The sequence below is a fragment of the Lactuca serriola genome, chromosome 5 (genome assembly GCF_051521515.1).
Source record: "Lactuca serriola cultivar US96UC23 chromosome 5, Lser_US96UC23_V15, whole genome shotgun sequence".
Lineage (NCBI taxonomy): Eukaryota > Viridiplantae > Streptophyta > Magnoliopsida > Asterales > Asteraceae > Lactuca > Lactuca serriola.
In genome coordinates, this window is record NC_136412.1 from 233,145,376 (window position 1) to 233,162,249 (window position 16,874).

The following is a 16,874-nucleotide window of genomic DNA, read 5'->3' on the forward strand; positions in this document are numbered from 1 at the left end:
TGTAAATAGATTAAAGAAACGAATCACTTTTGAGAAAATATAAAATACATGTAAGAAAGTTACAAATGAAATTTTTAGAAAAACATAAAAATAAATAAAAGACAGAATAGTATGGTAGACGAAAATGAAAAAGAATAAAGAAAAACGAAAGGGCTTGTAAAGAAGTAAAAGTGAAAGTTTATTGGCACGAGTGTAAATAAGTAAAAATGAAGTGGCAAAATTATAAAATGGAAAAGTTTCCAGAAACTTCCCACGGGCTTTACCCTTCATGCTTTTTGGAGTTGTGAGGGTACTAAGGAAGTGTGGACGAAAGTTCAACAGTGGTTGGACATTTCTTTGAAGGAGCCGATTTCCTTGGAGGACTTGATCGATAAATGTCGTCCAAGGGTCAAAACAAAGGGGAGAAAAAAATCCTGTTTGTGGTGGGGATAGCGTGTTTAAACAGAATATGGCAACATAGAATTAAGGTGTGTTTCCAAAACATAAAATAGAGCTCGATGGAGGTCTTTCTTAAAATTCAAAGGGAGGTGGTTTTATGGATTCAGAGTAGAGTTTTGAAAATAGAGATGGATAATCGATCTTGTTTATATATATATATATATATATATATATATATATATATATATATATATATATATCTTTTATTCTAATAAAAGAATAGTTTTAATCTCCTTTTGACATGTGTCATCCTATTAAACCTCCTAATTAATGCATATTTTATTCTACTTTTGTCATGTGTCACCCTATTATGCTTCATTATTGATACATGCCATTTATCAACCTATTAATTCTTAATTTTAAATTTTAATTTTCCCACTCTAATTACATTAATTTAATTACATTAGAATAAAAATTAAATTAAAATTAATACAAATTATAAAGTGATATAATTTCACATATTTATTTAAATTAATGATTATAATTTTATATAACTAAAAAATATCTCTTAATTAATAATTTATTTGAAATTATTGATTGATAATTTTGAGTTATCACTATAATAGTTTAATTAATTTTGTAACCGTGGTTTCCACGGGTTATAAACTAGTATATATATATATATATATATATATATATATATATATATATATATATATATATATGTATGTATATATATATATATATATATATGTATGTATATATATATATATGTATGTATATATATATATATATATGTATGTATGTATGTATATATATATATATATATATATATATATATATATATATATATATATATATATATAAACAAGATCGGATGAGGACGCATTTTAAAGTGAGTACTCGTGACGACACCCTTAAAGAAAAAAAATCTAAAAAACATACAAATCATAAAATTGAGCATAGATCTACGTCTGGGAGAAAAAACATTGGAAATTTTTTTTTGAATCATTAAAATTGAATCATAGATCATAATGATGTAAAATAAAAAATTAAAATTGAATTATGGATCAATTTTAATGATGTCGATTTTTTTCTCCCAGACATAGATCTATGCTCGATTTTATGATTTGTATGTTCTTTAGATTTTTTTTTCCAGCTTTTTTAAGGTGTCCTTACGAGTGCTCACTTTAAAATGAGTCACACAGGAACCCGACCCATATATATATATATATATATATATATATATATATATATATATATATATATATATATATGACATCAACAAAAAAATATATTTATTTTGTAAAGTAAAGACAAAAGTTTGAAAATCTTTGAAAAAATAACGATGTGTTTTTTTTTTATTTTCCGAAAAAATACTTTAACATTTATGAATATTACCTGTATTCATTTGTGAATATTACATGTATTCGCATGTGAAAATAGTTTTTATATGTTATTCACATATGAATTACATAGTTGCTTTGTGTTTTTATGTTTTTAAAAGACATACATTGATTCTCGTGTAAAGACATTTACTTATGAATATTATGTGACATATTTAGTTTATCAATTTCATCGAACAGTTGGGGTGTAAATAAATTAATTTATACAATTATGGTAAAAAAATTAACATTTGAAGCCAATAATTAAAACACTAATCAAATCCTATCAAAATCGATCAATAATCAGTATGTTTAGATCAAAAAATTTTAAAAAAAATGTATAAAAAACGAAGTTTTTCAACCCTAAAATGCAATTTTTAAAAAATTCTTCAAATATATGGTTATTTTGATGCACTTTCGATTGCTATATGTTGTTTGATATTGGTGAAGGTTCGATTGATGAAGTTTCGATGACTGGTGATTACTAAGTAATGTGACATTGATAAACATGGATTATATTTAAAGATTTTGCTTGACATCAACGAAACTGGACAAGATTACATCGTGACTTACACTTAATAGTACGCAAACGTTTTTGATGATGAATCACAACATTTTGTTGAAATAATTTTTTTTGATGAAGATTTGATTTTTTATGAATTGTCGATGTTTTTTATGATGAACAGGTGATGTTGATATTTTTATGAAGAACAGATGACGTTGATGAAGAACATATGATATTGATGGAGAACATATGATGTTAATGAAGAACAGAGGAACGATCCATATGAATGAATAACAGATGGTGTTGATGAAGAACAGATAAGCGATTCAAAAGAACAACGTATCCTTGATGACTTAATCTAAATGTGTTTTACATATATATAAATGATTGGCTGAGAATGATTCCCCCATTCTCAACCTTTTATTTTTTCTCAATTGAACTTACCTCTCTCTCTCTCTCTCTCTATATATATATATATATATATATATATATATATATAAACTTAGGTTATTCTATTCAAAGTAATTATTGTGTTATTGTATGCATAAATGTGGGCGAATCAATTTTACTTATTTTAAAAAAGTGATTTATACATATTATTAAATTAAATATAATTGAAAAATATCATCTAATTTAATTACAAGGGTATTTTAGTTAATTAATATACATTTAATAAAAAAAATTGCATATTTTAAGGGATCGTAGATTCTATTAATTTTAAAAATACGATTTTATAAATTAAAATTCTTTTAATTTGGACATTCAGACATAATATGTTTATGATTATATTCAAAAATAAAAATATTCTTGAACCATAAATAATAAAAATATTCTTGAACCTATTTTTTGATCATGACTTTAAATAATTGTTGTAGAATAATAAATTTTTGGACAATCAACTGAAGAATAAAAACAAAAAAATACATTATTTCTTATAGAATATAGGTAACAATTATTAAGAATTACATTTATTGTTAAAGAATAAAACTAAAAAAACTTTTAAAACTGGAAAGAAAACATCAAAATCTAACGACACTAATACATTCTAAAAGAATAATATTGCTTAGAATCACTTTCAATTTTGTTGTCCGTTCTTCAAGCATCAACTTTTGTGAAAACAAAACCAAACTGTAGTTTAGATTCCAATAATGCATTAGCAAATGAAAAATAAAAAACTAAATTCCTTTGGAAAAATATGTAGACTTGTGAATTGCACCAAAACCAATAACCAAAAATTGTAGAACATACATAAATCAGTGAGAAAATATTCATACTCCATTCCAACAGAATTAGAATTCGTGATTCCATTCCAACAGAATTGGAATTCGTGATTCCATTCCAAAAGAATTGGAATCGCACCAATATTATCCATTGAATCATCTACATAAACAAATTGATTTTTATCATATAAGAAGAAGTAAATTTGATATGAAAATAGTGACAAACTACCTTCACTTTGTACTTTACATATGAGAAGAAGGTCACTGACACAACCTCTTTTACACTATACTTATTTGCAACTACAGTTATTGTTTAATAAGTAAAATAAGTAAAACCTAGGTAGCTGAAGTCAATCTTTTTCTCTACTATGTTTAAGCAATCAAACCTCACATATACAATTCAATAGAAAAACAATAGCCAATGAAGAAGTGGAGGTGGACACGAGCATGAAGGCAGTCAAGGTTTCGACTGATCGATTAAAGAAAAAAAAAACGAAAAGGAAAAAAAAAATCTTACCGATTGATTCGAGATGGATATTCATCACCTGGTCATCGGTTTTAAATGTTGACAATCGGTTGTAGAAGAAGAAGAATCAGTAGATTAGAGACGATGTTGATTTTGATTTGCATCTTGATAATCGACTGCATGTTCAATTTAGGATTAGACGGTGGATTAGGAATGATATTGTCTTCAATTTAGGGTTTTGAATCTTGATGCCGATTGAATGGTATAAATATATCTATGCTTCTTGCGATTTACTAGGAATACAGCTAATATCCAATTATATATCTATTTTACTATAATTAACTAATAATAAGATTACTGTAATACCCTTATATATATATATATATATATATCAGGTACGGTTCCTGTGATGACTAATTTTAAAGTGAGGACTCATAAAAACACCTTAAAAAATTGAAAAAAAAATCTAAAAAATACAAATCATAAAATTCAACATAGATCTATGTCCGGGAGAAAAAAATTGGATCATTAATGATCTATGATTCAATTTTAATTTTTTATTTTTCATATCCATGATTCAGTTTTAATGATCCAATTTTTGTTTTTCCAATTTATTTTCTCCCGGACATAGATCTATGCTCGATTTTATGATTTGTATTTTTTTAAAATTTTTTAAGGTGTTCTCACGAGTACTCACTTTAAAATGAGTCATCACTCGATCATGTTTATATATATATATATATATATATATATATATATATATATATATATATATATATATATATATATATATATATATATATATATATATATATATATATAGGGAGTGGTTCAAATGAGAACCAAAAAAGATTAAGAACCGTAAGAACCTCTAACTTTAGATGTTTATAAAGGGTTTAAGGTAACCCTAAACCCTAAACCCTAAACCTTAAACCCTAAACCCGAAACCCTAACCTCTAACCCCTAAACCCTAAACCCTTTATAAACATCTAAAATTAAAGGTTCTTACGGTTCTTAACCTTTTTTGGTTTTCATTTGAACCTTTATATATATATATATATATATATATATATATATATATATATATAGAGAGAGAGAGAGAGAGAGAGAGAGAGAGTAGAAATAACAATTTCATAGTATATAACAATCGACAATTTTAGAGTAGGTCTTAACGAATTTAATGAATTTTTTATATAAAAAATAAAAAAATGGTTATTTCATTAGAAAATATTTCTTTAAATTTATTTTATTATTTTATCTAAAATAATTTTTAATTTTCTATCAGCATTTTTATGAAGTTTATAATTTAAAATATTAGAAATTAAATAAATACATTCGTTGTTTTGATTGATGATTTTAATGCAATTAATATAGGTAAATAGTCGTTTTCTGATAACGAGTTTATGGTTTTTTAATTGCAATGTATGCATCAATCAATGTCGCTATCTTATGATTCATGCGTTTCTCTGTAAGTTTTTCGGTTTAATTATTTGTCATATTTTACAAAATTTCTTCAAAAGTTGATAATCTATTTAAAATCACAAATATTTAACAAGATTTTTTTTTTTATTATTTATTATTTTTTTTGAAACTGCAACCTATATAAACCTACTCCTAAATATTACCTATATCTCCTAAGAGACTTGAACTCATGACCTCTCATTTGAGATGATCACAAGATCATTTAACAAGTTGTTAACAACCGGATCTTATAGAAATCATTTACTGCTTTATAAGATTTTTAATGTAATATTTAATCAGATGACAGGATCATATCAAAAACATTTAAGAACATAAAAATAAAAATATTTTCATACATGAGAGTGAACAATAAATAATTTTAAACATAAATAAATACATATATGATATATCATTTAATGATAAATCATTGAAAACATGTATTGTACGTAGTTAGGAAAAAATATTATATTTTTTTAAAAAATAATAACAATTCTACAATCGATCCTACAATCTTATGATCGATTCTATGACCTCATCCTAAGATTGTGACGCGATCCTACCAGAAAACAATCCAAGTAAATTTAGGATCAATATATATAGGTGAGATCGTAGAATCGTACGATTCTATGATTAAGATCGCGATTTTAACAACCTTATAAATAAGTATATTGGACAAATAGTTATGAATCAAAATGAATATTTATTTGATCAAGGTTAGTACAAGTTAATTAGATGTTTTTAATACAAATATAAATATTTACAACAACAGTCTCAAAAATCTACTTTAGATGTTTTTGATGGATTCAGTATTATTTCCTTTAGCTAACCTTTTTTTTTTTTAATTTTATTATTTGTTCAATAAAAAGTAAGATATAATCATGACTAGTAGAAAAGTCCACGCTACGTCGCGACTTTTAATTAAATTTGGTTTATTATCATAAGCAAAGTATACATATTTTAAAAAGACAATTGACATGTAAACACCTTTTATAACATTGTGTTTTCTTTAGAATTTTAACAAAAAGATTTAGGAATAAGAAATGAAGTAAGATACCATTTAGATCAACCACCGTGTGATAGACTTGGTTCATTTGTGTAGCTTTCCCACTGCCCCAAAAATACATGTAAACTTGTTGCACGTTTAGATTAACCACCATGTGAAACCAATAAAGTATACATAAAAATGTTAAAATGCCTATGAGTAAGAATAGCAACTCCATGTAACAATCTATTAAAAAGGACCATCATGTCTTCCACTTAAAAGAGAAAATCCACAAATTATGACATCTTACTTTCACTTTACTTCTTTCTTTTTTGCTTATGGTCAGGTAATCAACTGCATGTAACAGGTTATTAAAATGATCAACTTGCCCTCATCTACTTCAGATATACACCAACTATATAGGAGAAAATGACCTGCCTTTTTGGGGAAGTCGGACAAAGCTTTGCTTTGCTAATTTTACGAAGGGTACTACAAAAAGAGCAATATCAAACTTGTTCACCCTTGCTAACAATATGGGAGGGTACTTTATCTTTTACCCATAATAGTAACAAACATACATTTCTTTACCAATAATAATAACATACTTTGTTTTACCTATAATAACAACGTCTTTACATAGTGCTACCAATATTAGCATTGTAATTTATTTGTACTTTATTGTTATCATTGGTAATTAAATATATGTTGTTATAAGAAAATTAAAGTGAAAATTATGATAATGCATCGTTATTACCAGAAAGAAAACGGAAGCAACACGTTATGTCAATTAAAAAAAGAAACCAAAAAATAAACATATTAACCATAAGACTTTAGAATTTATAGTATCTTTATTAGAAGTTTAATGAACTTACAAAACCTTCATTAATACTTATAGTGTCTTGATTAAGAATTTAATAAAGTAATAAAACATTGATTAATGATTAAAAGTAACATTACCTTGATTAAAACTCTAATAACATATCAATCCAAAAATATTAAACGAAAATATTAAATAAAATATTTTTGTGATATCTCTAATTTTACGGCCAGAAAAGACCGATTTGTTTATGATTTAGTTAAAATCAGAGTATCCTTTTTAGGAATAATATTGCGGAATTTGTTCCAAAAAATATGATAAGTATATTATCCAAGCATTTCCGATGAAATGTATTTTCATTATATTAAAAACGTTGGGATGTTATCGTCAATACAGTGCATAAGCATAAACAGAAATAGTACAGGACTTACAAATATCTATTATTCTAACGGCCTATAATCCATAGATCTCTCATCTGATCATCACACCTGTGCTCTTTTGCCACTACCTATAATACAAGAAACTGAGTGGATCAGGCTTGGGAGTCTGGTGAGCACATAGTAGTTTCAACCCACAATAATTAACTTCTTTAATTTCATCAAATCATTCAACCCGATTACCCGTTCCCGTTATCCTCACTTTCTGTCCCTAAAGCATCTAATTCAAGGGACCTAGGCTAAGGATTATCAGCAAGAAGACAATACTACTTAGGGGATTCCTCAGCAATATATGTTATTAAGGAAACCATGAGGGGGATGGAGTACACCTGATGAACACGTAGTTCAAAAACACCTACAAGTTGCGAGCTTGTCCACGTTCCACTAGACTGTCTAGAATAGTCCGTGGTCGTCATCTATACTCCGCTAGATGACTAAATCAGCTTAAACATCAAGGCATCTTATCATTTATTTCATCTTTCTTTATCTATATCATCTACCCATCTTTACCCATCATAATTTATAGGTATAAAATACACATACAATTTAAATCGAGTAAAACATGTGCAAATCATTCATCTAGCATAGATATCAGGAACACAAATAATAAGCAAATATAGCAAGTAATTTATCTTAAATATTTCATATCTATGTGTAAGATGAAAGTAAATATACACTTGTAAAAGTGATGACTTGAAATTCGGGCAGCGCTTTGTTTCTAACAATTTTCTTTTCCTTCAACGAAACCTACTATCATTATTACTAGATTTTAGTCTAATATTAATTGCGACTAATTATCAGTCTAGATTTATTATTAACTCAAAGTCTACTTTCAGGATCTATCAATTAAGGAACAACCAGCTAGGAGTAGGTTCGTTTGGTATACGAATTATACTGTTTGGAAATCCCACTTTAAACACCTCACTAAATCATAGCCTAGACATCATCTCCGTGAGTAGATCAATCAATATAACGACTTGGAATCACTGATAAATATTGTTTATAGGTTCATGATAACAATAATGAAATTAAAAATATGTTATACTTAAAGTATGGTAAACATAACTTGCTTGCAAGGGGGGTTTAGTAAGAAATCGGGCTCTACGGGGGCAAAACATCTGAGCCGAAAGCTCTTGTTCTCGAGGCTTTTGGCGCTCTGGGACTTGCTACTAACACCTAGGAGGTGCTAGGGAAAGGCATATAGGGTTTGGGGGTGTTGGGGAGAGAAATGGGTGAAGAGATGTGAGAAAAAGAGTGAAAAACGTTGTCTATTTATAGGCTGCCAACACTGAGTACACTCAATGTACTCAAGAATTACAATGAGTGTAATGGGTTTTTAAGTGTTACGCTGAGCGTACTTAAAATTACGTTGGGCGTAATGTGCCATGTTTTGCGATGTGACAACCCGAAATTTTCATTCGGTCAAACCCTAAAAGTCAACCACTTCGTATCATAAGTTAATGTCATTACTTCTTTTTATTAAGAAATATAAAGTTCGTTTGATTATTTTAATATTATTTTTAAACGAACGGGTGAAAGAATGTGCCGTCTCGGGTTTTGAATTTTAAAAACCGCAAACACTTCGCGTCTTAGAAATTCCCGACCAAACTTTTATGTTTGGGTTGAAAATTCACCCAAAAACCGTAAACTCATACCTATGTATGAGTTTACTCCCCAAGAGTCTAGTCATTTGTGTTTACTCCCCAAGTTCACAAAAGAGTAAACTCTAAAAACTCTTTCAAGTATCATCCTAGTTTTGATTCCAAATCTTCAATCTTGTAAGTGTTCTAACCATTTCAAGTTAGTAAAACACTTAATCTAGTGTTTATACATCTAATCATCCACTCATATGTGTATTTTGTCTAGATTTCCAAAACACCAAGAACACCAAGAACACACACTAAGTGTTCTTGGCCTTTTAGCTCAAATCAAGCCTTCTAATAGTAAGTGCTTCCATCCTTGAGTGATTTTAAGCTAGTATTACATTTAAACATCAAGAAATTATGTCAGGAACACAAGATTAGAGGTGTTCACGGTCCAAGAATGTTCTTAGGCCGTAAATACCATAAATGGCACCAAAGTGTGCCTAAGCCCCTAATCTAAGTCCTAGTTGATGTATAAACCATCCTTGACATGTTTAAACCCTTCCTTATTGTGTTTAAGCCTTGAAAAACATCAAAGACCCTCAATTATAGGTGTTTACGGTTTGGGGATCTCCCAAAACCGTAAACACCCTAAAGTATGTTTAAGTTGGTCATTTTCCTTCCTTAGGCTTATAAACTAGCACATACACTTACCTAATTGTGTTAAGGACTTGAAAACATGGCAATACCTTTCTCCATGAGGGTTTACGGTATTAAACCCAAAGGAAAATGCCATGAGGCTGTAAACTCCTCAAAGGAGGTGTTTTGTTGCCCTAGTTCCTTCCAAAGACCAAACCACTTAGTAAAAATGCTTCAAAGGGCTTGTTAAACCACAAAACAACACTTGGTCATTAGGACTAGAGTTTATGACCGTAAACTCTAGAGTTTACTGCCATAAACTCCTTGAGTTATGGCCATCAAAATCGTAAACTCCAAGGGAGTTTACCCTTGAACCCTAAACACCCTAGTTTTGCTCTACCAACACTTGGATGTAATCCTTGTGATCTTTAACACTTGAATCAAAGTGTTTTCATGTTCTAGAGTGTCCCAACTTATTTTATTAGTATAATTTGGCTAATTAGTTATATATATATATATATATATATATATATATATATATATATATATATATATATATATATATGTTCATTATATGATAACTAGGCTCGTGCGTGTGTACAAGTCTTCATTTGTCACCTAGCACCGTACCTGACACTTCAATCCAATCCACTCACCACAAGTGAGTTCATACCCCTTAACTAACCTTTGAAATACTTTTAAATGTTTTAAATGCTTTAATGGGGGGGGGGGGAATACAAGTTGAATACTTATAGTTATTACATCAATCATATGTGATTAATAACTACAAAACCAATGATTTTATTACTGTTCAAACTGTTTATCAAACTCTTTTACTTATCAAATACTTTTACTTAAACTTTGTTATAATTATTATAAATTGCATGCCCGTATATGTATAGTTATATAAGCAATTTTTAAAAGGCTTAGGAAGGCCGTCCGCTCTGTTTCCTTTTCCTCGATTTGGATGTGGTCTGGTGGGATATCGGGTAGCCATCCGAAGGTCGTTTCAATATTAATTATATATCATGTGTACATATATAGACATAAAAGTGCTTCCATATTCATGCGTACTAGTTACATCATTAGTAAGTTACCATTAGGGTAGCACATGATCATACTTATACTATTGCTAGATCAATGAGTCAGTTCATTCATGAGTCAATACTTATTACTATGAGAACATATACATTACATTACTATGAGAACATATACAACTATACTAGGAGAAGAACATATACAACTATACTAGAGGAAGAACATATACAACTATACTAGAGGAAGAACATATACACCTATACTAGAAAGAGAACATATACAATGATACTAGAACGAGTAACAAAACATTACATATACATATATACATTGACAAAATTGTGATACACTGTATCGGAGCATGCCTTAAATGTCATGGCCGGAGTTGTAGCCAGAGTCTCTTGGAGGGAAAGCATGAGTTTACATATAGATCTATACTGGATTGACTATCCTACACCTTGCTGCTAGCTACAGCAGGACCTGTAGGTCTGCGGGTGCCAAACGTCATACCTTTTTACGACCATACCTTTGTCGTTGTTACCTAGTCGATAGTATGGTACAATTAATCACATGATACCTTAATATAAATCCGGTTTAAGGTAGTTAGTACAGCAGTAGTTCCTATAATAAAACACTACAGTACTACAATAATTCACCCTTTACATATATTTAGTGATTATTTCACTTAAACATTAATGTACAAACTATATTTTGTTAATGATAGTTACACTTGGGAAATTACATGCTTTTACAATAAACGGACATACAAAACAGTTACGCCTTGGTAGAAGGCTACTTTTAATAGAAAATATATGTTTTTCTGAGAGATTCAAACTTTTACAAACACTTACAAATATTCAGATGCTTTTATCGCCAATGTTTACATATTCATACTTTAAACCACGTTCAAACGTTTTGATACAAACACCGACACTAAAATACTTATGAACTCACCAGCTTAATGCTGATAAACTCTTTCAAAATAACTTGTATTCTCAGGTCGTCAATAGACAGGTACCGAGGCCAGATTTTGAGAAGATGGAGCGCATCCAAGACTCATCTTATTATTTTGATTTACTTTTTGGTGTCTATAACTGTTCAGAACACTTGTATTAAAATTATATATTTAATGCAATGGATGATGTTGTTTGCTTATTTACTGTGATACTGTGTTGTGATACTTTGCATGACGTCCTCCGCCCCAGAACGTTTCCGTCGTTCTTGGTTTTGAGGTGTGACATGCGATCTCGTGCAAAGCCATGGGGAAGAAGGTGCAGCTAAGATTGTGCCACGTGTCACTCGTTGGTTCCTCTAAAAACTAATTATCTTCTAAAATCCGTAACTTTCGCATACGAACTCCGTTTTTGACGTTCTTTATATCCACGTGTAGGTATCGATGGGATCTACAACTTTCGCATCGACTCCCTCGGCTAATTTTGACTTTACTTTTAAATTTATATTTTAACAGGCTTAGACAATTAAATTCCGTTAAAAATTCATAATTTTATCATCTGACGTCCGATTTCAACTGTATTTATATCGTTGAGCTCCTATTAATGAGATCTTCAATTATTATTTAGGTTGTGTCGGCTAAAAATCGATCAATCTAAAATTTGATTTTCGGGCTGTGCACTGGTATGCTAAATCTTAGAAAAATCATAAATTCCTCAAACGAAGTCAGATTTGGACGTTCTCTATATGAACGCTCTCGGTTTAACGTATACTACGAATTTCGTGTAGAGCACTAAGGCAAAAAAGTAGCTTATCTAAAATTCACTTTTTAAAATACGAGGCATTATGCTGTTTTAGTCACAAAATTTCGACGGGTCATAACTTCTTCGTTATAAGTCAGATTTCAGCATTTCTTATATCTTCGGAATCCTTGTTACAACTACTTCAACTTTCTTCAAAGATATTGGGTCTAATTATTATTTTATTTTTGACGCATATTTTCATTATTATTTTATTATATCGTTATAAGCATGTATGTTGCACATAAATCACATAATACTCAAATAATTCTTCTTCATTACTTCAAAATAGGTTACAATTATTGAGCCTAACTATTACATCATCATAATAATGCTTAGCCAGAAACGCGGGCATTACAATTCTTTCGTCCTTAGGATGATTACGTCCTGGAATCATGCATCAGCAAACAGATGTGGATAGAGACTCCTCATGTCACTCTCTGTTTCCCAGGTGAGGTTCGGCCCATTCGTATGTTTCCATTGCACAAGCACTAATTCGACCATCTTGCGTCGTAATTTCTTTGTCTTACAGTCAAATATTGCTTTAGGCTCTTCGATTAACCTCTTATCTTCATCCATCCTTAACTCCGAAAGTGGAATTATATTAGGAAATTCTCTCGTAAACTTCCTCAAATAACAAACATGGAAAGTGTTATGAATACCATCCACTTCTTCCGACAATTCCAGATTGTAGGCTTGGTTCCCAATCCTATAAAGAACCTTGAATGGTCCAATAAATCTTGGACTCAACTTTCTTCTCTTTCCAAAACTTATAAGTCCCTTCCACGATGAGACTTTGAGCAATACCGAATCTCCAACTTCGAATGTCATTGGTCGTCGCTTCTTGTCAGCATAACTCTTTTGGCGATCCTGAGCTACTAACATCCTTTCTCTAATCACTTTTAACTTTTCAGCAGCCAGATGGACTATTTTGGGGCCCATAAACTGCTTTTCTTCGGCCTCAAGACAACAAGACGACGTACGACACTTATGTATGTACAAGGCTTTATAAGGTGCCATCTTAATGCTTGAATGGTAACTATTGTTGTAGGAAAACTCTACCAGGGGTAAATTCTCATCCCAATTACCTTGAAATTCTAGGGTACATGCTCTTAACATATCTTCCAGTGTTTGAATTGTCCTTTCGCTCTGACCATTAGTCTGCGGATGGTAGGCTGTACTTAAACACAAATTTGTACCCAATTCCTCTTGTAGACTCTTCCAAAATTTTGATATGAAAAGAGTGTCATGATCTAATACAATCATTAAGGGAACACCGTGAAGTCTTACTACCTCCTTCATGTAAGCATTTGCAAGCTTATCCATATACCATCTTTCGTTAACTGCTATGAAGTGTGCACTCTTAGTGAATCGATCCACGACTACCCAAATCATGTCGTGACCATTCTTCATCCAAGGTAGTTTAGTTACAAAATCCATGGTTATGTCTTCCCATTTACCCATGGGTATAGGTAAAGGTTCTAAAATCCCATACGGTTTCTGATGTTATGCTTTAACTCTCGCACATGTTATACATTCTGCCACATACTTTGCAACATCGAGCTTCATCGTTGGCCACCAATAGTAATGTTTCAGATCCCTATACATCTTATTGTTGTCAGGATGAATTAAGTACATGATCTTGTGAGCTACCTTCATCAGAAGATCCCTTATTCCTCCCATCTTAGGCACCCAAATCCTATCTTCGAATACCTTCAATCCTTGACTATTTGTAACGAAAACCAACATTTTACATAAACGTTCTTCCTTCCGTTCATTTTTCTCCAAAGCTTTTTCCTAAGTTTTCTTGACGCTTTCCACAATTGTTGAAACAACTTCTATTCTTAACACCCTTGGCCTTTTTCTTTCCCAGTTTACTTTTCGACATAGAGCATCAGCTACGACATTTGCTCTACCAGGGTGGTAAAGTGTCTCACAGTCGTAATCCTTGAGTAACTCTAGCCAACGTCGTTGTCTAATATTTAATTTCTTTTGATCAAAGAGATACTGGAGACTTTTATGATCAGTGAAGAGTTTGCACTTTGTTCCATAAAGATAATGCCTCCATCTCTTCAATGTGGATACTACCTGCTGCCAATTCCAGATCATGAGTGGGGTAGTTCTTTTCGTGCTCTTTCAATTTTCGAGATGCGTATGCTATCACTTTATCTCTCTGGGTCAGAACACAACGTAACCCAACTTCACATGCATCTCTATAGACTGCAAAGTCTTTAAATCCTTCAGGTAATGAAAGAATCAGTGCTTCACACAACTTTTTCTTTAATTTCTTGAATGCTTCTTCATGTTTCTCACTCCATGTATATGTATCTCCTTTATGGGTCAAAGCTATTAATGGAGCAACTATCGAAGAAAATCCTTGGATAAACCTTCAGGAATGTACAGCTAATCCCAAAAAGCTTTGAATCTCAATGGGACTTTTTGGTCGTTCCCATTTCATCACTGCTTCGATCATTGTTGGATCAACCATTATTCCTTCCTAGTTAACCACATGACCCAAGAATTGGACTTCTCGAATCTAAAAATCACATTTGGAGAACTTTATGTACAACTTCTCCTTCTTCAAAACTTCTAATACTTCTCGTAAGTGCTTTCCATGCTCTTGCTGGCTCTTTGAGTAATTAGAATGTCATCTATGAACACTACTACATATTTATCGAGGAATGGTTTACAAACACTATTAATCAAATCCATAAATGTTGCTGCAACGTTGGTTAGTACAAATGACATAACTAAGAACTCATAATGTTCGTATCTTGTTTTAAATGCAGTCTTCTCGATATCTTGTTCTCTTACCTTCAGCTAATGATATCCTGACCTGAGACAGATCTTTGAGAAATAGCTCAAACCTTGAAGCTGATCGAACAGGTTGTCAATCCTTGGCAATGGATACTTTTTTTTCACCGTTGCCTTGTTCTTCTCTCTATAGTCTATGCACGCCCTCATGCTCCCATCCTTTTGCTTCACAAAAAACATCAATGCTCCCTAGGTTGAAGATCTAGGTCTAATGAAACCACTGTCCAACAACTCCAGAAGTTGCATCATAAGCTCCTTCATCTTTGTCGGTGCCAATCGGTATGGTGCTTTCACTATTGGAATTAATCTTGGAACTAAGTCTATTCGAAACTCTACATGTCTATCATGGGGCAATCGAGGAAGATCTTTGGGAAAGACTTCTGGATAGTCACATACCACTGGTATTCTTTGCATCTCTTTCTTTTTCCTTCTTTGCATCGATCATACATGCCAAGTATGATGTACATCCTTTTTACAGAGACTTTCTGGTTTTCATCAGGCAAATGATTCCAGAATTTACTCTACGTTTCTCCCTATACACCATAAAAAAACTCTTTTCCAGGTGGGTTTACTCTCACCATCTTCTTCCTGCATAGTATCTCGACATCGTTTGCACTAAGCCAATCCATTCCTAGTACATTATCGAAGCCATTCAACTCAATGGGCAACAGCTCCTCGTGGAATTTATTCCCATTGAAGTCGATAACAATGTTTTTAATGCAATCGCTAACAGGTACGAATTTTCCACTGGAAACTTCTACAACTAGAACATTATCAAGTTTATCTACAGAAAATGCTAGTCTTCCACCAAATTTATACGATATAAAGGAGTGAAAAGTGGGTATTCGAAGCTTCTCAGGTTTTTCGGGTATTCATTTGCGGATTTGAAGACTGGTGTTACTCTGAGGGGGAGTTTGGTCTTGATCGCGCGAGCTCGTTGGATATTGAAGCCGGGACATCCAATCCCAACTTTGAGGGGGAGAATGTTAGAGTGCATAGTCACGCTTGGATGTGGCTTACCCTCTTGTATGTGTAAATGAGTTGAGTTTTTTCTATAATTAGGAAGTGAGTGACTCCAACTATGTAATGAACCATTTGAAGAGCATTAGTTTTAGAGAGAGAAACTAGCAAACCAATTTGTACTCTTTCTAATTCAACTAATGAGGGCTTGAAAATATTTATTTACTCCACGTGTTCATGATTTGTATAATGATTCACTAGATCTTTTCTAATTCCGCACATGCCATCATAATCAACACCACTACAATTGGTATCAGAGCTCATAATTTCAACTACAAGGAGTAATTTTCTCTAGAATCAAACAATATATTGGCAGGAAATCCATTTACAAGAAAGGTACCTGAAGTGACATCTGCTTCATCCCTTGTTGCTTCCAGGGTC